Source organism: Narcine bancroftii, chromosome 1 (genome assembly GCF_036971445.1).
Source record: "Narcine bancroftii isolate sNarBan1 chromosome 1, sNarBan1.hap1, whole genome shotgun sequence".
Taxonomy (NCBI): Eukaryota; Metazoa; Chordata; class Chondrichthyes; order Torpediniformes; family Narcinidae; genus Narcine; species Narcine bancroftii.
Window position 1 is genome coordinate 363,173,212 of NC_091469.1, and position 24,784 is coordinate 363,197,995.

Here is a 24,784-nt window from a genome sequence, read left to right on the forward strand (position 1 = left end):
AGAAAGCTGGATAAAGTGAGGATATTTCCTTTGGTGGATGAATTGAGAACGAGGTGGACACTATTTAAAAATAAGATGTAGCCCATTTAAAACAATGATTTTTTTTTCCAACAAGGGCTGAGTGTCTGGAAGTCTCCATTTTAAAGGGCGATGGAAGCATAATCTATGAGCATCTTCAAACTAGAGACAGGGAATTTGTATGTGGAGCAAGTAGCCAAAAAAAAATGTGGAGTTGAAGTTAGAAGCAGATCAACTTTTACCTTTTTAAATGTCAAAGGATGCTTGAACAACCAAGTGGTTCACTTCTGCTACTAATTTGCATGTTTGAAAATGATATAATTAGGCAAGTAGATTACTTCCATGCATCTGTCATTGTTACTGATATATTCACTGTTGGAACAAAACAGAACATGGCATTCCAATCAACTTCACCATGGGAAATCCCTTATCAGTACACCTGAGATTAGCACTCCAAATGCAATCATTACAAAACCAACATTCATATTGTTCTTTGGCATACTGCATTGATTGTACTGAATAAAGGAAAATAATTAAAATGTTGGATGTGTATTCATAATTCAATGATAAATAAATCTAGTGAATAGTAGGGCCCTGGGGAGAATTGTTTTTTTATTAATATTTTATTGATAGAATTTTCCACCTTGAATATGCATAAATGACATTAATCAATATACAATATGGTTATAAAGAAAAATAAAAAGGAATGGATGTATAAATATAAATATATATTTATAATATATATATTTATATATGTATGTGGATTTATGTGTTTTATATATTCTTGCTGTTGTTGGGCGAGGCTATCAAGACTAAGGGTTCCAAAGAAATATTCAAAAATTAAAGATTAATACCATTTTTGCAAAATGGGCTTCATATTTCCAAAATATATGAAGTTTATTCTTTAAACCACATGTTATCTTCTCAAGTGGTATGTAACTACAAATTTCAGCATTCCACCTTTCCAAACTCAAATCAATATCCAATTTCCATATTATTGCAATACATTTTCTTGATGTTGCTGAAGCAATTTTCACAAATTCCAATTGATATGTAGTTAACTTCAACTTTGGTCTAATTCCTATAACACTTCCTAACATTGGATCTTGAGGAAATTTTACTCCTGTAATTTGTTGTAAACAATTCCCAATACCTATCCAAAATGGTTTTACTTTTGGACATACCCAGGTGGAGTGTAAAAATGTTCCAATTTCTTGATCACATCTAAAACACAAATTTGATAATATTGGTTTCAATTTATTTAATTTTTGTAGTGTAAGATATAATTCATGTAAGATGTTAGACTGAACCAGTCTATATCTCACATTTATCGTATTTGTCATACTATCTTTACATAGTTCTTTCCAATTCAGTTCATCTATTTGCCCATGTAAATCTTTCCATCTTAATCTAGATTTAAGAATTACTTCCTTCACTAATTCTCTTTGTAATAAACCACACATTATAGATAAAAATGTTTAAATATCTCTATTACTTAATAACCTGTCAATCTCATTAGATCCCATTATGTTTATATTTGGTCCTAATTCACTAATTAAAGTTGTTAATTTGATTATATGCAAATATAATTGTTGAACAAAGAAACTTATGGATGAAGGTATTTCGTTCCACAAAAGTGGTGATATAGGTACACAAAGTGGTGGTGAAAAATGTTTAGTACACTTTTGTGTATTATGCACAATTCAGGTTGCCTAATTATTGGAACGATAGTGTCATTGACTCTTTAAGCTGCAAAGGATGTGGAAAAAATTTGTGTGAATGCCTCGAAGATTGGGGCACTTGAGTTTAAGAGGATGGGCTTAAGGGATCTGATGAAGGGCTCAAACCTGAAATGTCAGTTATGTATCTTTATCTTCTCTATATAAAGTACACTGAATTGCTGAGTTTCTCCAGCATTGTGTTATTTCTTGAATTAATTGGGCATGTAGAGCTATAGACTAAGTGCTGGAAGATGAGATTAATATGGAAAGTTGTCGATTGTTCAGTGTGGGTGATTTGGACCGAATAGCATTTTACATGCTGTGCAATTCTCTGAGAGCTAGGGAAAATGCTTATCAAATCTGAGACATAAATTAAAGCAAATGAATTACATAACACTCCTGTGTTGCCTCAGATTTAAAAGTAGCAAAGTAAATTAACTACAACCTCTAAATAACTTTCAAACATAAAAAGCTTTCAGTGCACATTAATTCATAATATAAAATGCAAATTAAGTATTAAGCCACTTGCCCTATAAACCTCAATACAAACAATTTAGAAGATGGAGATTAGTTGTACATTTTAATTTTAAAATAAAATACATCAATGCATTATGCTAAGAAACTAAACACCAACTATGAGATTCGTACACATTTATAGTTCATTGAAAAAAGCACAAAATTATTACATTTCACAGTTTTGTGATATTTGATATGATAGAATGACCAGAAGGTTAATTATTTTCTTTTTATAATACTGTAAGATTAAGAAGTGTAAAATTCAAGATGTTCTGCCTTTGCCAAAAACAGGTTTGAGACTGACTCAAGTCGTTCTGCAATATGTTTGTATGCACTTTGGGAATAGAATATTCATGGGGAAAGATACCAAACATCTGGCAAAACATCCAGGCATGATGTGCAATTCTGGAGATCTGTTCACCGCTGCTGAGGACACACTTTCTTAATTGGGAATCTAAATTCTGGAGACACTGACCGAGGAATGAAATTTAAATGCTACTGTCCAGTAGACCTAGACTGGTTTGCTCTCGCAGCTTTTGACTTTCATTCTCACAACTTGAGTAAGGTTTTAAACACCAATCTGCTGAAAAGCTTGTGGAGCTGGGAATTCTCAGGCGTTGTGGAGTTTATATGTTCTCCTGGTAACAATGGATTCCTCCAGGTGGCCCAGTTTCCTTGCACACCTCAAAGATTTAGGTTATGTCATCTGGAGAGCGTTTAAGGGAACATCAAAGACAATTAGTGTAGGTTTAGCATAAATGACGACTGATGGTCAGCAAACACTCTGCAGACCAAGGTGTCTATTTCATGCTGTACCATTCGAGGAATTTGTATGCTTTGTCTACAAGTGTGTTCAGGTGCCCTGTTACTTGCAGTAACCCACCTGCACTAATTAATGTCAACTGACTTTTTAAATGGGAAGAAATCATTGTTCAACTTTAGGAGTAGTGCCTAGAATGATATTGAGTCAACCAGAGCGTCAGGCAATTTACTTCATTGATGCAAACAGTGTAGGAATCTTCAGTAAACACACACACACACCTTTGCATCCCTTCCAACTCTTCAGCTATTACATGACATAAAGCATGTATATTAAATAAACCTGTTTACATTATTCCTGGCAATGCACAAAAGTACTGAAAAAAACTCAGCAGGTCACACAGCATCAATGGTAAGGAAAGAGTAACAAATGGTTTCGAATTGAGCCTTTCGTCAAGGTATGAACGAAAAGCACGCAAGTACACAAATAAAAAAGTGAAGGGAGGAGAGGAGGGAGGAAGGGGCAGTGGTGGTGGGGGGTGGGGGGGGGTGGTGATGGTGAAGAGAATCTCTTATGTGTCACCCTATGCTTCTTCCTCTTCCTCCTTCCTCTCCCACAATACCCTTTTCCCTAATTTCTCCAGCACTTGTGTGCATTGGCCAAAGCCTAGCATCTGCAGATTTTCTGGTTTAACTAAATTATTCCCTCTTCCTTCCAGGAGAAATTTGGAAGCTTTCTTGGCATGGCAAATCTCCATCACCACAGCCTTTGAAACTGTTTTCTTATAAGACATTAAACAGGAAAGTCTACAGACACTGTGAATGTGGTGCAATGATTCAGGGGTATATAAGATCATAAAAGAGCAGAAATAGTTTTCTCCTCATAGCCTTTGATGCCTTGGCTAACCAAGAATGAATCAGTCTCTGTCTTAAATGCACCCAATGATTTACCTCCACAACCACATTTGACAACAAATTCCACAGATTCACATCTTGGTTGTAAGTGTGCCCTCTTGTCCAAGACAAGTGGTTTTCAAACTTTTTCTTTCCACTCATGTACCACCTGAAGTAATCCCTTACTAATCACAGATCACCTATGGCATAGGGATTACTTCAAGTGGTAGGCGAGTGGAAAGAAAAAGTTTTGAAAACCACTGTCCTAGACTCTCCCACCATGGGAAACAACCTTCCTACATCTGCTCTGTCCATACCTTGAAGCATTTGAAATGTTTCATTGAGATCCCCCTTCATTCTCCCAAATTCCACTGAGTACAGGCCAAGAGATGTCAAATGCTCTTTATATGATAACCCTTTCATTCCAGGAATCATCCTTGTGAACCTCCTCTAAACCCTCTCCAATGTTAAGACATTCTTTCTTAAATGAGGAGCCCAAAAGGGCTCACAATTCTTCAAGTGATGTTTCACCATTGCCTTAAGACCACATCCTACAAATGAAGAAAAATACAATTGCATATTTCAACCTGCGTGAGATTCACTGTAATTTTCTGGTCATGAGTTGCCATCAAACACATATTACAATGAGGATTCATAATGCTAAAATATGTACCACATAAGCAAAACTTTTTCCAATTCATTTTATTTTCTTTATATAATCAACATTTCACTTTCATTTCTGTTCGTTCATTATTACAGTGTTTCTGCCTCTTCCCTCTTGAATCAGTCTTTCAACCCAGAATATGTAGCAAAAATAAATAAACTGTTGGAAAAACTCAGCATGTCAAGTAGCATTTGTGGATGCCAAGAGGTGGATCAACAGCAGGATATTGACTCAAATTATTGATTATTCCCCTGCATCCATAGACATTGCATGACCTGAGGAGTTTTTACAGCATTTTTTTTTGCTCTAGATTCCACCATCTTCAGTCTCTTGTATCTGCAACAACAAAAAAAATGAAGCCTCAATATTTCCCCTCTGGATGTCTATTCCTTGTTGGTGTTATTGGAGTTTAATTAGATGTAGGAACTAATTTGTTTTTCTTTGCTGGTTCTCCAATCATCAATAGGCGTAGCACATCAAAGGCTGTTAAACTCTATCAGCAATATCAGACAATTTCCCTCCACTGAAGCCGCTTGCCCTGCTAAATGTGTTTTTTTTAAATTTAAGGTTTTCAGTATTTGTGGTATCGAACTTTTGTGTGCAGCTTGCTGCAGTGACATTGAATAAGCTGACAACAACCAGACCCTGAAGTGAATAACTATAAATAAAGGTACCCCAGATGTTCAGCTCCATTATCAGCACCGAGAGCTCATCTGCCACAGGAACCAAACATCAAATCAAATGGAGGGAATAATTGCGGATTTGAAGCATTTAATACATGGACTGTTGTGTGTGACCCACATGAGTCCACATTAATCCAAGAACATAAATTGTTCTCCGAGGAACTCTACATGTGTCTGAAGTATTCTTCCATGGTCCATGTTCCAGGAAGGACAAATTTGAAAATTATTCCAACATTCTCTACAGTAACATGCCAAGACTTCTTTGACTAGATCTCCCCAACCTGAAAACTCTGGCATCTGAAAGAATAAAGAAGCAGACATATGACAACAGAACTATCACATCCAAGTTCCTTTCCAAGTGTCACATGACCCTGATGCAGACCTATATCCTCATTCCTTCATTGCTACTTTACCCAAATCTTGGAAGATCTTTTCTGTTCGATGTTAATAACATTTCTGCAGTGGTTCAAAAGGGTTTCCCAACACTTTTTGGGAGGAACACTAAAAGCTGACCTTCCTGGTAACACTGACATCCCATACATGTATTAAATAATTGTTTTCCATTATAATTATTGCCTCCTTCAATGCATTACTGCCATTTACAGTAGAGAATTTTTAAAATTCAGACATACAGCACGGTAACAGGCCCTTTGGTCTACGAGGCCATGCCACCAAAACGATGGCCAAATAACCTACAACCCTCGTTTGTTTGATTTGAAGGATGGGAGAAAACCAGAACACTCAGAGGAAACCCACACAGTCACAGAGAGAAGGTACAAACTCCTTACGAGCAGAGTTGGATTCAAAGCCAAGTGCTGTAATAGCGTTGCGCTAACCACGTCATCAAGCAACAGCTTGAAAATCATCCTATCTATACATAGCAATTAAAACAAAATGTCCAACTGCTGAATCCAACACCATTGCTATCTCCAAGAAATAATATGATGATCCAAACATCAATAGGTCACTGTGGAGATTAAGTTTGAAGTGAATTACTCTCTGAATTTATGGTACCTGTATAACAGTCAGGAAAGCATCGCCCTGTAAAGATGATTTCTATGGATGCACTTCTCCTGAAGATACTTTCTCTCTGATTTAAGTCAGAAGAATTTACAATTGGAAATATATTTTGTTTGAATAAAATCATTGAAAATTTAATGCAAGTGTGCAGCTATGAACTGTGCCAGCTTTGGCTTTCATTCAAAGAAATGCTTAAAGAGATACAAGGTGATTATTTTTTTCTGTTGCTAAGGAGAAATAAAGATATGGTGAGGCAGAGCAAGAGCATATTATGACTGTGACTTTGCAAAGACCAGCTTTTGGTTATGTTCTTGCAGCCATCTGTGGAATGGCTGTTTCATCATGTTTAGGAAAAGGAAGTTCTGCAATAAAATACAAAATTAATTTCTCATACCCAACATTTAAATGTTGTGCCATTGCAGTTTCACATATTACATATTTTACAGACAGAAAAATGGTTTAACACAGGAAAAACCTCCCACCAAATAACATGGTTTTGACTTCAGGTTAGATTGTTGCATTAACTGGATTGGATTAACGACAATATTGGATTAACATTCTGCCTGTTGTTTATTATTATGCTTGATGATGCCTTATAAAATTTCTTGGTTAGTGTGTTTTTCTTCAACCCACCTTAAAACCTGTTCAATATGTGTGTGAATCTACAAGGTAGAGGATGCGATCACAAGGAAATGCCAGAATGTGGCTGCATTGTTGTACAGTTAGGAGATGGCTACAGCAATTCATTTTAATGCAGTTTGAAATGACAGGAGAGGTCAGTTACTTTATAGTGGAAACATTTCTGCAGTGTTCAAAGTTCAAATTCATCTCACGACAGAGAATGGTTCATGTCCATGCAACAAATCTTGAAATCCTTGCAAATTCAAACTGGTCAATTGAGCATTCTGCAAGGATGTACAACCTCCAACAGAATCCTGTGACATATTAAATGAACAAATGCATGTGAGCAATGTAAATACAATAGTATAGTTTGAATCTGGATTATTCTACCTGAGTTATATTTAATCAAATGTATCTCCAAAATGTATGTTCCATGCAAAAACCGGTCATTTATGTTAAATATTTATATAATTGTTCTCATAAATTAATTTTCACCTGCAAGTAGCATCAACTTGTCAAGATTTGAAGCTAGTTTTAGAAATCCAAGCTGTCGCAGCTGCCACAGTGAATTGACGACTGCCACAAACTAAGTTATTGAACTATGTCCTAAATAATTAATTTTGAGAAGCTATCCGAGGGTGCATTTAATGGTGAATAAACTTATGAAATGTTAAGTTAAAAGAAGCCTGCATATGCTGTGATTATAGTTCAAAACACAAATCTGCTGGATTTTTGCAGACTGGGAGATTGTTGCGTGAAGCGCCTTCACTCTATGCACTGAAATAGAGAGAACTTCCGAGTGGCCAACCATTTGAATTCACACCTGACTCTCAAGGTGACATGTCAGTCCATGGTCTCATGAACTGCCAAACCGAGGCCACCCGGAAATGGGAGAAACAACACCTAATACTCCTTCTGGGCATTTTCCAACAAGATGGCATTAACCTTGACTTCTCTGATTTCAGTTGGGCCCCTCTCCTCCTCTCTTTTTCTCCCCCCATATCTATCTCTCTCTCTCTCTCTCTCTCTCTCTCTCTCTCTCTCTCTCTCCTTTCCTCCAGCTCCCACTCCCCTTCTCTAAACATTCAGAGATCTATCCTAAAGTTCAAAATTCATATTTATTGTCAGAGTAAGTATATGTCATCATGTACTCTGAGATTCTTCCTGCAGGCCATGCAGAATTTCTACTTATTGGAAGTGAAAGAACTGTATTCAAGAAAAAAGATACGTATAGAAAGAGAAAAATATAAACAAAGAAAGAAATGTATTCAATAATAATGTGCAAAGTGAGAGTTTCTAATTGAGTTTATTTTTTTAGTCTGATGGTTCCTGAACCTGGTCGTATGAGTCCTCTGGCACCTATACATCTTTCCTAATGGCAGCAGCAAAACAGAGCATGTCCGAGGTGGTGTGGATCCTTGATGATTGGTGCTGGCCTCCAATGGTGGAGAGAGTTTTGCCTGTGATGTACTGGATTGTGTCCACTATCTTTTGCAGGGATTTCCACGTAGAGGTATTGGTGCCCCCATATCAGGCCATGATGTAGCCAGTCAGCGCACTTTCCACTTCATAAGTTTGCCAAGGTTTTTGAATAGAGACACTGAAATGCTTTCTTCATGATGGCCTTAATATGTAGGATCCAGGAAATGTCCTCCAAGTGAATGACTCCCAGAAATTTAAATTTGCTTGCATTCTCCACCTCTAATCCCCGAATGATCACTGGATCATACACCCCATTTTCTCTTCCTAAAGTCCAAAATTCCTACTCCTGTTATTTCCTATCTTTTTTTCTCTCTGCCCTCCCACCCATATCCACCTGTGACCTCTTGCCTCTGGCCTGTGCTCCTCCCCCTACCCCTTCTCCCTCCATTTTATTCAGGCACCTCCCTACTTTTTGTTCATACCTTGATGAAGTACTCAAGCCTGAAATATTGGTTACATATCTTTCCTACATTTGGAACATTACGTGACCTGGTGAGTTTCTCCAGCACTTTTGCATTTTTAAACAAAGTTTTGTAGCGAGTACTGACACCAGGATGATTAACAGAAAGAAGGCATCATAGTTGAACCAATTTGATTTTGTTTGGTTCTGAATCTGTAGATGGACAGTGTTCTTGCCACAGAATAACCATTCATCTGGTGAACTTGCATTTCACTGGCTGTTCCTCCAAAAAGAAACTGCTGAAATATGAGTATAGAGCAGACAGATGAGTCACATAAAACAGAACTTTGTGATTTAAATGCGATTGATCAGAACCATGAATTGATTTACAGCTACGTGATTTACTGCTGTTAAAGCTGTCTGTTTTGAAGACCTAAATGTTCACACAGTTGAAGCTCATTTAATTATATGCATTGCCTGAAAATTATGAAATACCTTTTAATTGAAAGATATGTTGAAAACTGTAATATTCTAATTGAATATTTAACCATAAGGCCATAATATAGAAGCAGAACAAGGCAATTTGGCCCATCAAGTCCGCACCATCATACCATTCTCCCAGTCAGACTCATTCCCTTACCATCTTCCCATAATCTTGAATACCCTGACTATTCAGATACCTATCGATCTCTGCCTTAAACATACCCAATTACCTGGCCTTCACAGCCACCTTTGGTAACAAATTCCAGAGTTTCACCACTCTCCAGCTTAGAAATTTGCCCACATCTCTGTTTTAAATGGTGCTCTTTAATCTTGAAGTTGTGCCCTCTTGTTCTCGAGTCATGGAAATCAACTTTGCCACATCTACTCTCTTCAAAATAAAAATCAAAATAAGAGCAGAAGGTGGTAACCAGTAATGAAGGAGTAAAGTTTCTCACAGAACATACCATTCATACATCCCTCTTCAAGTTTCAGAATACAGTGAATAGAAAATCAGTTTCAACGTTTTGAAATACAACTAAAGCAGAGTAAATAAAAATCACATGAAAGAATTCTCTACTGAGACATTATTTGCTTAATTCCAAACTACTGAGTAACGATATAATTATATATTGCACAATGTACATATTCACCAACATTTTTACTTGCTGCAACTGGACAGCTACTTTGTTAAATAAAAGCACAATTGCTTACATTCATTTAAAAGAGAAAATATGTACACAAATAAATCAATAAATAATATTAGGAGTTATCATCAGTCTACAGAATGCAAAAACATTTTTTGCCCACATGCATTCAACGATGAAAGATTCCAACATTGACTTTCCATCGAGTCTGATCCATTCTCCCACTTAGCCCACTCCCCAACTTTCACCCATAACACTGGATGCCCTGACTAATCAAATACAACCTCTGTCTTAAAAACACACAATGACCTCGCATCCACAGCCACCTGAGGTAACAAGTTCCACAGACTCAAGACCCTCTAACAAAATAAAAAATCCTGATTCTTTATTTTACATTGACACCCTTTTATCCTGAAGTTAACACTTCTGTAGTGCTGAAGATTTTTACATTGTCAAAGAATAAATGACAATGGCTTCAGAGATCATATCAAAATATAGATAAAATGTTAAAGATCCAAAGTCTGAATTTGATAAAGTGATTATTGTTATAGATAGAGAATTTGGGTTAAAAAGGGTTTAAGTTAAAATGTGATGATTAGTCATAAAAGGGGGATAACCACTGGAGTTTAGCTGGAAAATGTGACAACAGACTTGCAACAGATTTAACTACAGAGAGACATGCAGGAGCCGAAGATTGATAAAGAGTGAAAAACAGAATTTGGTGTGAGCAGAGGTCATGAATGATCGTGGTGTGCGTGACTAACAGTAATCAGGATGATTCTGCAAAAACTAACCAATTAAAGCAGTGTAGTGGAGATGCCGAAGGACAAGCAAATTGTATAAAAAACAATGCACTGTATGTATCAGGGCTTGACTTGGCAAGAAGCCGGTTGAGTCCAACTCTGCAGACTTGTGAATAAAGCTTGTCGTGTCACCGATCTTAAAGAGACTCATTTGTGAGAATTTGTGTTTCTGACAATTATTATCATTATCCGAGGATTTAAGTGGTGTGAATGATCTGGGGATTCCCTGTCTTGTGTCTGAGGGACGTTATTCGATTAATATTTACAATATATAACCTGGTTTAGAAAGAGGGCGTAGATTAGTAGGGAAAATTTTTCACCTTTTTACTAATAAGTAAAGGGGGGTGGGGGGTTACTACAGATCACGGATCACATCACAGAACAACATGATCACATCAGAGAGGTACAAAGTATATAAGGGAATTTTACCTATATTATTTGTATAAATTTTGTATTCAATATTATTTTTGGACATAGTACAAATTATGATTTAATTGTTTAATTATTATAATTATAGAATTTGATGTCCTGAATAAATTAAGTTATGTAATAATTATGGTTTTGCTTCTAATTTATAATTGATATGTATTTGATTTATGTTATCATTAATATACCTAATGTAAAGGGTTTTTGTTAAACTCATGATTGACACTCCTAGTCCCATTCATAGTGTCACACTTTCCATGCATCCTGCTGATACCTACTCCTGGCACCATGGCCTGTATCCACTACTATTTCAGGGTTTAAATTCGGGGACGTGGGTGTCCCCATACCAGACCATGATGCAGTGTTCAGCACACTTTCCTCCACACGTAGAAATTTTTCAGGCTTTCTGATGTCATGCCAGACCTCTGCAAACTCCTGTGTGTTGGGTCCAGGAAAGATTATCCAAGATAGTGACTCCCAATAACCCTCTCAACCTCTGATTCACTGGATCAAACACCTCTGGTTTTCCTTTCTTGAAGTCAATATCAGCTCCTTGGTTTTGGTGACTGAGTGCAAGGTTGTTGTTGTTGGTGCACCATTCAGCTAAGTTTTCAATCTCCCTCCTGAACGTTGACTCAATTGCCCCTTTTCATATAAAACAATACCATGGCATAGTCAGCGAACTTGTCGATGGTGTTGCTGTCATACTGAGCTACAGAGTTGTAGCTGTAAAGTGAGTAGAACATAGTCCTGTGGTGCTCTGGTACTGATGGAGATTATGGAGGAGATGTTCTTACCAATCTTCACTGATTGTGGTCTGGAGGTGAGGAAATCCAGGATCCAATGGCACAGTGGGGTGTTGAGTCCCAGTTCTTGGAATTTGCTGATTAATTTTGAGGGGACAATGGTGTTGAATGCTGAAGTGTAGTTGGTGAAGAGCATCCTGATTTATGCATCTTTGCTGTTCAGGTGTTCCAGGGTTTTATGTCAAGCAGTGATTTTCAAACATTTTCTTTCCACTCTCATACCACCTGAAGTAATCCCTTACTAATCCCAGAGCATGTATTGCATAGGGATTACTTCAAGTAGTATGTGAGTGGAAAGAAAAAGTTTGAAAACCACTGGTGGTGAGCCAGTGAGATGGCATCTGCTGTAGACACGTTGCTCCGATAAACAAATTGGAATAGATCTATTTCACCCTCTGACAAGAGCTGATATTCCTCAACACCAATGTAACAAATTAGTGTTCATATTAATTAATATATAAAGTTAAGTTATGGAATTATGTGTTTCTAAGTAAATTAGCTTTTGAGTGGACAGGGCACATTTACATTTTACAGATACAATTACTCTCAGAGAGTCCTTTTAAATGGGAAGCTGGCAGATTTCAAAGTCCAGTAATCTATGAAATTATTGTTCAGTGAAAGCTGTGTAAACAACCATAAAAATGAAGCACTCAAGAAGAACTGCTGGTTACTCAAGGAGGCCATCTGTTTAAATACAAGACTCTTTACTTATTTATTTATGTTGTTAGAATAGAAATTCAGAGGGAGTTATTCAAACAAGCCAGACTTTTTATTCAATGACCATAAATAGGCTGGAGTCCATTGGCTCATGATTCATACATTTAAGGAGGCATTCTGAACTTCAAAGACAGAAATTTTATCACATGTCATGCGATGAGACATTTCAGAGAAAGATATTGCTGAAAACAGAGACATTTTGAAACCAGAAGATGCCTAGCCATCCTGTGGGTAACACAGAATTCAAGGGACTTGACCATCCTGTAATTAAAACAGGATTGAAATGCAGTAACAAAAGGCTGCTTATGTTCTCCTAACAGAAAGGAGGAATGCTGGAAAAGTGGTTTTAAAGAATTTAGCCACTTCGCTGACTCTTTGGAAAAGAGTACAGATTCGACTGGGCCAATTTTCATTTGGCCACTTCATTTAACCCTTGTCTGGGTTTGTGAAATCATCATGGAAGAAAATAGCCACTTCACTGTTTCTTTGGAAAAGAGGGCAGATTCATCGTGTGGAATACAGATTACATAATCTCCATGCAAGAGAGAACAAATTGTTCAATGAAGAAACATTGGTCTGAAAACAATGCTACAAAAGAAAATTGTGAGTTTCAAAGGAGTCTGATGACTTGATGTTTCAAAATAATCTATCATTGTTTTGAGCAACAATATAAAGACTGACACCTCACACTTACTCCATAATTGCTAAAGATGGAGTTTCAACATAAAAGCTTTCTGAGACTGAACTTTAAAATCATCTCTCAAATAAAGCTTAAACTGTAATGGTTTGCATTTTAACACACACACACACACACACTTTGTGTGTGTGTGAAAGTTTTGAGTTAAATAGAGTTAAGTAAGAAATGATATGATAACAATTAATAATGATAAATATTTGTTTTACCAAAACCATCGTCTTGGAGAATTCACATTGCTGCTAATTTAGTTCTTAACCCCAAACTTTCAAAACATTTAATCACTGTTGATGTGAGTATCACTGGATGATGGCCATTTGGGCAGGGTTAACACACTCTTCTTGGGCTATCATACAATAGACGCCTGTTTGAAACAGGTGGGTAACATGCCCCAATGGAGTGAGATGATGAAGATGTCTGTGAATTCATTGGCAAATTGGTAAGCAAAGAATTTAAAAACTCAGCCAGATAGTCCATCTGGACTGGATGCTTTCCTCAGGTGCACTCTCCTGAAGGAAGCCCGCATGATATCCTGGGTTACGGAGAGGAGAGGATCATCACGGGACATGGGATTGTGCAGTGGCAGTTCTTCTTTGTTCTCATGGTTGAATCAGGCAATGAAGGCATTGAGTTCATTTGGGAGAGAAGCTTTAATATCTCCTACTGCACTGGATTTGGGTTTGTAGCAGATTATGTCATTTAGACCCTGCCACAACTGTTGGGTATCCCTTGTTGATTCTCCCAGAACCTCCACCTCGCCCAGGAGATGGGTTACCAAAGGTCACACCTACTCCTTCTTTAGCGATCTGCATCTCTGGACTTGTATGCCTGTGATCTGGCTCTCAGCAGGTTTTGGATTTCATTGTTCATCCAGGGCTTCTGGTTGGGCAAAACTCTGAATGATTTGGTGGAGACACACTCATCAACAGGTATTTTGATAAAGTCTGTGACAGTCCTGGTGTATTCATTCAGATCTTCAGCTGAGTCCTGGAACACTGCCACAATCCACTGATTCGAGGAAGTCATGTATCCATTCTTCAGCCTCATGTGAGCACCTTCCAGCTGTCCTGATCTTTGGAGCCTCTCCTTTTAGGCTCTGTCTGGAATGAAAGCAGAAGGAGCAAAGCCAGGCGATCCAACTTGCCAAAATGGGGTCTCGAGAAAGAACAGCCGGCCTTCCCTATCTTGGTGTAGCAGTGATTGAGTGTGCAGGCACCTCTGGAGCAGCAGGTTACATGCTGGTGGTAGTTTGGCAGGGTTTTCTTAAGACAGTCCTGGTTAAAATCACAAAGATTTGTAGTGCTTCAGGGTGGATCGTCTCTTGTTTACTGACCACATCATGCAAGTCTGCAAGCACCTGTTTATAATTGGCATTGGAGGGATTGAAACTCTGGTGAGAATCAGTGATGAGGTAGAAAGAAGGGTATGCATTTAATCGAGATTTGCTCTAAGGAAGTGGAGCAGGAGGTTGACACAACCCCAACGTCTGTCCACCACCCAGTATTAATGAAAAATCCCATTACTGCCCCCTTTCCCTTTTCCAGAATCCAAGTTCCCATCTCGTCTGTGAACAGTGAAACTGTCTGGTCAGATCCAGTGTGTTCTCTGTTCGCCAGGACCCGATGCAGCAAACAACTGAGATTTGTCTCACTTATCTCTGATAAAGCAACCTTGCCCTCAGGTCATCAATTTTATTTTCTCATGCCTGAACATGTTAGTAATATGGATGGTAGGGGAGGTCTTAGTCCCCTGTGCTTCAGTCTTGTTTAGATCCCAGCCCTCACCCCATGTTTCTGGCCTTGATCTTGGTAGTGCTCTGTGCCTTTAATCTGCTCAGCTTGTTCCCGACTTAGCCATTACCATTAACCATTCAGCTGCTCCTCTGTGAGAAGAAAATTGCATGTCTCTGAGTGCAGTGCCAGAAGCTCGGAAGGCAAGTACTTATCTGAGAAGATAGTTGGTGGTTCTGCAGCTCGCAGAAAGTTGCCAGCACCATTTTGTACAGAAGTCCCATGACTGTGTACATTTTAAAAATAAATTATATCTTTACTTAAGAAAGAACAGACAGCAAATTACATTTGTATAACTGGAAGAGCAAAGCAACACTCTACCAAGGTTCCTCTGCAAGGTGACCTTACCAATAGTTCTAATGTGGTCACTTCTCTGGAAATCACACCAAGTGATAACATTTTCCACTTTGGTCCTGGATCCTCACTGAGTGGCAAAGTTCCATTTTCCAGCTAATTGCTACTGTGTTCTTTCATTTCTTTCTTTGAGTGTTACTACTCATGTCTGAGCTCAATTCAAATTTGATACAATGGTTTCACCTGGCATGTGGAAACTTCCTTGCACCTCTTTCTGAATGATCAATAAACCAAAGACAGTGCCTACTTTTCACTCATATCTTGAACAAAGCGTTTTATAACTTTATCTCTTATGTACACTATGAGACCTGCTGCATCACTCCAGCATTTCTGTGTTTTTACTACAATCAGTGTCTGCAGACTTTTATGTTTCACCCCTGACTATTGAAGGCAAACATTATCATTTGGCTTCTTTATTGCCTGATCTATGTGCATGGCCACTTTTGAGAAGCAATGGACATGGACCCCAGATCCCTCTATCCCAATGCTTTTAAGGCTCTTGCCTTTAACAATATACCTTCCCCTTACATTTGACTTCCCCAGGTTCAGCACCTCGCACTTGCAAAGGATAAAATTCCATCTGCCATTTCTCCACTTGTATATATACCTGACCTATATTGTGCTCTGTCCTTTGATCATCCTCTGCACTGTCCACAACTTCATAATTCTTAATTACATCTGCAAACTTACCCATGCCTCATTTATATTTTCATTCATGTCATTCATGTATATCACTTACAGCAGGAGTCCAGGCAACAGTCCTTGTGGAGCACCATTGGTCAGGACCTTTAGCCAGAATAACACACTTCTACTACCCTCTGTCTTCTCATGGGCAAACAAAATTCTGAACCCAGACTATTACTTTTACATGGATCCCATGCATATTTACCATCTGCATCAACCTACCATGAGGAGTAAAACATGAAAATCTGCAGACACCATTGTTGAAACAAAAACACAAAAACAAAAAAACTCAGCAGATCAAACATTGTTCTTTATATAGCAAAGGCAAAAATACATAACCAATGTTTATGGCTTGAGCCCTTCAAGGTACGGGAAAATGTCGGCAGGATTCCAAACAAAAGAGGAGGGGGGGGAGATGTGGTCACAAAGGCAGGAGGTAATAGATAAAGAAAGGAGGGAGGGGACAGCAGTGATCAAGGGGAGGAGGGATAGCTAGGTGTATAGAAGGGGAAAAGAGGGAGGGGAACAGGAAAGGGGAAGGAAACGGGGAGGGGGAAGAGGCGAGCAGGTGAGCAGAAACCGGAAAAGTCGATGTTAATACCATCTGGCTGGAGTGTTCAAACAGAAAAAGCCTACCATGAGGAACCTTGTCAAATGCCAAACTACAATCCATGTTGACAACATCCATTGTCCTGTCCTCATTAGCCACCTTTCAGAATCACATAATCGGAATTTATTGTCAGGAACATGTCATGAAATTCTTTGGTTTGCAGCAGTATCACAGGTAAATGTTGCTGAAAATTACATTTTAAAGTATACACAAATTAGAGCAAAAAGAAGAGAAAGTGCAGTAGCATTTGTGGGTCATTGTCTATTTAGAAATCTGATAGCAGAGGGGAATAAGCTGCTTTTGTACCATGAGGTGTTCGTCTTCAGGCTCTAAAACCTCTTTCTTGATGGTGTGAGGAAGGCGTGGCCTGGTTGGTGGAGATTCTTGAGGATAGAAGCTGCTTTCTTAAGACACCGCCTCGATGGAGTGAAGACTGATGCCCATGATGGCACTAGCCGAGTTCACAACTCTCTGCAGTCTTTATCTCCTATGCATTGGTACATCCATGCCGGACAGTGATGGAACCCACTGGCTTGCCTTCTTCGTGATTGCATCAACATGGGGGCCCCAGGACAGATCGTCAGAGATGTTGACACCAGGAATTTAAAGTTCTTCACCATTTTCACTGCTGACCCCCTCAATGAGGACTGATTTGTGTTCTCCTAAAGTCCACAATCAGTTCCTTAGTTTTATTAATGTTGAATGCAAGATTGTTGTTATGACACCATTCAACTAGCTGATCTATCTCACCCCTTCATGCTTTCTCTTTGCCATCTGTTGGCGATTGTGGTGTCATTTACAAATTTATAGATGACATTTGATTGTGCCGAGCCACACAGTCATGTGTGTAGGGTGAGTAGAGCGGTGAGTAAAGCACACATCCTTGAGGTGTTCCTGTGTTGATTATCAGTGAGGAGGAGATGCTGTTTCCCATTCATATTGACTGTAGAAGTTAAGGATCCAGTTGCAGAGGGAGGTGCAGAGGCCCAGGTTTTGGAGCTTGTTGACCAGTACTGAAGCTATAATGGTGTTGAAAGCTAAGCTGTAGCTAATGAAGACTAGGCTGATGTACATGATGCTGTTTTTGTAGGTGATCGAGTGCTGAGTGGAAAGCCAGTGATTTCTGGTGTGGAGCGATTGTGACAGTAGGTGAATTGCAGTGGGTCCAAATCGTTAACTTTGTCAACCCCTCAAAAAAATTAATTGTCCTAAATTATACAATCTCAGAGTTCTCCAACAACAGCTGCAAGACAAATTGATCAATAATTCACCCGTTTAGTTCTCTCACATTTTATTAACCAACAGAACCTAATATCTGAGTCCTGAAGGCAAGCAGGAAGATACTATTCTTTAGCATTTGTCACAATCAGAGTGGGGATAATAACAGTCTGTTAATTTTCAAGCATTGCTTGTCCCAAATCTAATCCTTTTGGTTCATGTATCTGCTTCTGTGGTTTAATTGAACCTGATGCTACAAATACCACTGTCAGTGCCAAGGGCTTGGAACTGGCAATGGATGTATTTCTGAAGGCTGTTGAATAGTTAATCATTATTTCAAGTGATGATCTCAGGAGGAACATTGGAGAGGCTCCTAATCATAAAGTTCATGAAGCTGATTTTTTTTTCTTTACATTTTACATTCCCTCCAGTATTTTCATGAAACATTCTTTCACACTGTGCATTTCAAATCACTATTTTTCCAACCACTACACTTCATCAAAAACTGCTGAAAACCAGCAGCATATTTGCATTCACCCTCTTCACCACCGACTCAACCTGGAGGATGACCTTTCGGGTATCCTGCACAAGGACTCCCAAGACCCTTTGCACCTCTAAGTTTTGAATTTTTCCATAACCTTTTATTCCTTCTACCAAAGTTTATGGCCATATACTGTCCAACATTGTCTTTCATTTGCCACTTTTTTGTTCATTCTCCTAATCTACTAATTGTAATTAACAGGTTGTGAAGACTTGAGGTACCAACAGGATTATGACAAAGAGTGCAAACTGAAATTTATGGATGAAACCCTCATTGATAACCAGCATGAATTTGTAAAAGGTTTAATTTGCTTATCATTTTTATTTCAAATAAGCAACTAGTCGGCGTAGGCTATAAGAAGATCATTTCCTTTTTCTTCCAAAGGGGATTTGTTAAATTTCTTTAGACGGAGGGGGGGAAAAATTAGGTTAAAGTTGAAATTTAAGGAAGAGAAGTTTCTGATCTCGTTAGAAATTTGTTGAATGATAGGAGATAAGAGGAAGATTAATTGGAAGAAATGAGATTGGTATTTGAGGCTTTTAGTGCCTTACTGTACTGAGGTTGCTGCTGTTCACTGTCTGTCGAAGTAATGAACAGAATGTACATGTTTCAGGCCATCAGCCCCTATAAAAAGGAAAATAAGTTTTATATTTTGAAATAAAACTGAAATATAAGTGGACTCTTTAAACAATAGAAACATAAAGAGACAGGCACGTTTTTATTGTGTTAACATCGAAAGCGATTAAGTGTGAGGTGTTTCATTTTGAAATGCTCTACGACGTTCTCCCCCATTGTTCTGAACTCCTATGTGTACAGTAGAAGAGCCATTAAACCTCACATGCTCATCCCTTTATTGCAGGAGTTATTCACTAAACCACCCTCCCCCCTCCAATGTCAACACATCCTTTATTAAATAAGAAGCTCAAAACTGTACTCCATTCTCTAAGTGATGCCTCAACAGTGCCTTATAAAACCTCAGCATCCTATACTTGCTCTTACATCCTATGCTTCTCAATCAGTGGTTCTCAACCTGTTTATTCCCCACTCACATCCCACCTTAAGTAATCCATTACTATGGCATAGGTACTCTGTGGTTAATAAAGAGTTACTTAAGGTGGGATGCGAGTGGAAAGAAAAAGGTTGAGAATCACTGCTCTACATATGAATACCAATATTTGCATTTACCCTCTTCACCAGTGATTCAACCTGGAGGTTGACCTTTAGGGTATCCTGCACAAGGACTCCCAAGACCCTTTGCACCTCCAAGTTTTGAATTTTTCCATAATCTTTTATTCCTTCTACCAAAGTTCATGGCCATATACTTTCCAACATTGTCTTTCATTTGCCACTTTTTTTTAAATTCATTCTCTTAATCTAAGCCTCTCTACAGCCCCTCCCTTTGCTCAACACTACCTACCCTCCATCTACCCATCTTTGTATCATCTTCAAACTTAGCCACAAAGCCATTTATTCTGCAATCCAATTCATTAATATACAATGAGAAAAGAAGAGGCCAACCAGAATCGGATTATCTTTTTCACACTTTTTCCTGCCAGTCAGCCAATGCTCTACCCATGCTAGTATCTTTCATGTAATTTCATGGACTTAGCTCAACGGGCTCTCCATGTAGGCCATAAAAAGGTCACCATCCTCTGGCAACCTCTGAATTAAAAAAGAAATCACTGAAAGTCACATTCCAAGCAAAGAAAAAGTAAGAAAAATAAAAGGGTATATTTTTACACAATGCCCTTTCCACATTGACTTGGGCTTAAATTAATATATACCTGTCCACATTAAACACATCAACATTTGATTTTTAAAAAAAAACCACAATTAGGATTTTTCAAATAATCCTCTCAGGAGCAGGCCAATAAAAATATGAGAATAAGACCATTCTTTGGATTTCAGATTTATTCTCAGAGTACATACCTGACATCATATACAACTCATAGATTATTTTTCCTGCCGGAGCAACAGAATTGCCACTAATTGGTAGAGCACAAAAAACTGTACAGTGTATAAATGTAAACAAAAATACTGTAAACAGATAACAAATAAGCAAACTGATTGTGCAAGACGGAGAGAAAAAGAAAATAAATAAAGTGCACAAGTAAAAGTCCTTAAATGAGTCTCTGAGTTTGTCATTGAGGAGTCTGATGCTCGAGGGGTAGCAGCTGTTCCTGAACCTTGAGTCTTGTGGCATCTATACCTCTTTCCTGAAGGCAGCAGTGAGAACGGAGCATGTGCTGGGTGGTGTGGGTCTGTTATAATTGCTGCTGGCAGTGCCCCTGTAGATGTACTCAATAGTGGGGAGAGTTTTACCTGTGATGTCAGGGCTGTGTTCACACTCTTTTAAGCTCAGGAGTATTAGTGATCCCATGCCAGACAGTGATGCAGCTGGTCATCACAACTCTGTGGAAATTTGCCAGGATTTCTAGTGTCATACCAATCCTCCACAAACTTCTGACGTGCTTTCTTCCTGATGCTAGAATGAACTTAAATTTGCTCACCCTCTCCACCTCTGATCCCCCAATAATTTCTGGAACTCTTTACATTTCTTGGTAAAGTAACAACTTTCTCAGAGTTTAGGAAACCCAACAGCGAAAAAGGAGCAGGTAGCTTCAGCTTCGTAAGGTAATGGCTTCATAGACTAATCCTCCTGCAACATGAAAAGCCAACAATGTCCCCCTAATATCAAATCAATCTTTTGTGCAACCTTTCCACAAAGTGCATTACCAAAAGCATCCTCAGTTATGTACAGAATGGCGATTGAAGGAAGAAGTCTTTTTAACATCAGAGTTTTTCTGAACAACAATGCTGGAGTTTGTGAAGTTGTAACATAGTGCAATGATTAGATAATGGCCTAATATGCTTCAGGTTGTGTTTGATCAAATCCTAGACAAGCTGTAGTCATACAAGGGACATAGAGAGCATATCTCTATGTTTTGTGCATGGCAGAGGAAGAGAAGTCTCCAAAGTTAGGCTAACCCCCGAAACAAGATTCTGTTGCAGTCCTTCGTTCTTGTTCTGTTTGCTTGGAACTGCACTTGACCCTCATTGAAGCTGGCACCAGTTAGAGAGAACAAACTGTGGTTGTGAGTTTCTCTGTCATTGGCTTCTTAGCCCCCTGTTCTTCTCACTTTACACCTATGCCTGTGTGGCTTGGTACGACAGTAACACCATCACAAATTTGACGATGATGTCACTTTAGTGGGTTGTATTAAGAAGGGTGATGAGTCAGCTTGCACTCAATGCCATCAAAATCAATGAGTTAATTCTTGACTTCAGGAAGAGAAACCAGAGGTATATGATCCAGTGACCATTGGGGGATCAGAGGTTGAGAGGGTGAAGATTTTTAAATTCTTTTTTTTTAAAGACTTTATTTAAAATTTTTATAACATGAATACAATAAAGAATTACATTTAAAGAAAAATAGAAAAAAAAATTAAAGGTATGATTACAACATTACATCAGAAAACTACACAAAATTACCCCCCCCCATTAATTGTAACACAATATTAATAGTCTAACTTAAAATTAGTCCAACCCTCCCCCCTCCAAAATAAAGAGTGAAGAGTTAATAAAATTGACAATATTATATATGAAAAAAAATACCCACTTACAAAAAAAAGAGATAAAACTTAACCAAAAAAAATTCTAACAACAACAAAAAAAAATTGTCAATACTAAAATATCACACTTAAACATAAATTTAAATCAAACTTAAATGCATATAATTAGTAAACGGAGTCCACTTTAACTTATAAAAAGACATCTTATCCTGAATTGAAGAAGATATCCTTTCCATAGTCAAACAAAATTTCATTTCCAAATACCACTTATCTAAAGTTAGTATATTTCTATCTTTCCAAGTAAGTGCTATACATTTCTTAACCACAACTAAAGCTAAATAAATAAATGAAATCTGATAATCCTCTAAACCTAAATCGATTAATGATTGCATATTCCCTAATAAAATATATCAGGATCTAATACAAGATGGATATTATATAAACTGTTAAAAACAGATTGAATACCTTTCCAAAACTGTTGCAATCGATCACCAAGCCAAACAGTATGCAAAAAAGTATTGGCCATCTGATCACATCGAAAACAAGAATCCAACTTACTAAAACCATTTTTTTAAAATTTCTCCGGCGTTAAATATAGCTGATGAATAAAATTATAATTAATCATCGCTCGTCTAGCATTAATTAATTTCTGAATACTATTCTGACAAATTTCCATCCAAGCTTCTTCAGCTATTTTATGTCCTAAATCTTTTTTCCCATTTCAACTTATCTTTATCCCAGTCTTTTTTACTATCAATTTCTTGTAAAATACAATACAAATCAGATATATATCCCTTTTTTGGTATTGAAAGTACATATTCTTCAAAACTAGATTCAGGCAATAAAATCATATGTCGACCACATAACTGTTTTACAAAAGATCTTAATTGATAATATACAAATATAGAATTAGCACTAATACCATATTTCCTTTGTAATTCGTCAAAGGTACAAAAACAACCCTCAGAAAAACAATCAGATAAATTTTTTATTCCCTTCTTTTCCCATTGTTTCAAAGTGGCATTGGAGACCGTAAAAGGAACAAGTTGATTATTATATAATGCCAATCTTCCAGAATATATATTTTTAAGTCCCAATTTTTTAAGTTTACTTGTCCATAAATTCAATAAATGTTTCAATATTGGCACATCATAAGTTCGTAATCAATTTTTATTCCATCGAAACAAAAACTCATGAGGAAATTTTTCTAAAATAACCGCCATTTCTATCTTTACCCAACTAGGTGGGTCGTCCATATTCATTAATGCACTAAGAAATTTGAATTGAGCTGCTTCATAATAATGCTGAAAATTCGGTAATCTTAAACCTCCAAATTGAAAATCCCACATCAATTTTCTCATTGCTACGCTCGGAAATTTTCCCTTCCATAAGAATTCTCTAATCGCTTTATATAAATCCTTAAAAAAACGTTTTTTTTTAAATAAGGAATTGATTGAAACAAATATTGTATTCTAGGAAAAATATTCATTTTTATGGTATTAATCCTCCCTAGTAAACCCAAAGGTAGATCCCTCCACCTAATCAAATCTAACTTAATCCTTTTTATTAAAGGAAAATAATTAATTGAATATAATTCTTGAAATTCCGTATTAACATTAATTCCTAAATATTTAATTTGTGTAGTCCACTTCAAATTTGTAATATTTTTATATCCTGATATATTTTTATAAACTGGTAAAATTTCACTTTTAGCCCAATTTACTTTGTAACCAGATAATTGGCCATAAATTTCTAAACATTCTTGAATTGCAGGTAAAGAAATATCCAGATCCACCAAATATAATAAAACATCATCAGCGAATAAATTAATCTTATATTCCTCATTCAGAACTCTCATACCTTTAACATTTTCATTTTGACGTATTAATTGTGCTAAAGGTTCAATAACTATAGCAAATAATGCAGGTGACAACGGACATCCTTGTCTAGTACCTCTTGTCAAACTAAAAGATTCTGAAATTTGGCCATTAACAGCAATTCTAGCCTTCGGGCTATTATATAAAGCCTTTATCAACCCAATAAATGAAGAACCAAAACAAAATTTCTCAAGTACTTTGAACAGAAACTTCCATTCCACTCTATCAAAAGCCACTATTGGATAATTCAACTGAAATTTAGATTTATTTATCAAGGTTATTAACCGTAAAATATTATCTGACGCATACCTGTTTTTTTTTATAAATCCCGTTTGATCACCATGTATAATTTTAGGCAGATACTGAGCTAATCTATTAGCCATAATTTTAGCTACAATTTTATAATCTACATTTAACAATGAAATTGGTCTATAAGAAGAAACCTGTAAAGGGTCTTTATCTTTTTTTGGTATAACCGTAATTATTGCGTTAGAACAAGACTCAGGTAATTGAAAAGTATTGTAAGTTTGTTGTAATACATCCTTATAAATAGAAGATACATCAGCATAAAAAACTTTATAAAACTCTATAGAAAACCCATTTTCACCAGGTGCCTTTCCATTCGGCATGTCTCTTATTTCCCTTTCTATTTCATCTTCTGTAAAAGGTTTATCTAACTCTTGTCTATCTTCTTGATTCAATTATGGCAAGTTAATATTTTCCAAGAAAGAATCTATTGCGTCTCCAGTTACATCTTTACATTCCAAAGTATAAAATTGTTTATAGA

General features: G+C 37.3%; 1 protein-coding gene across 4 annotated transcripts in view; it reads right to left on the reverse strand.

Moving 5' to 3' along the window:
- LOC138750405 (contactin-associated protein-like 2) overlaps positions 1 to 24,784 on the reverse strand; it is a 2,015,431-nt gene that overhangs the window by 670,273 nt on the left and 1,320,374 nt on the right. The window lies entirely within an intron of this gene.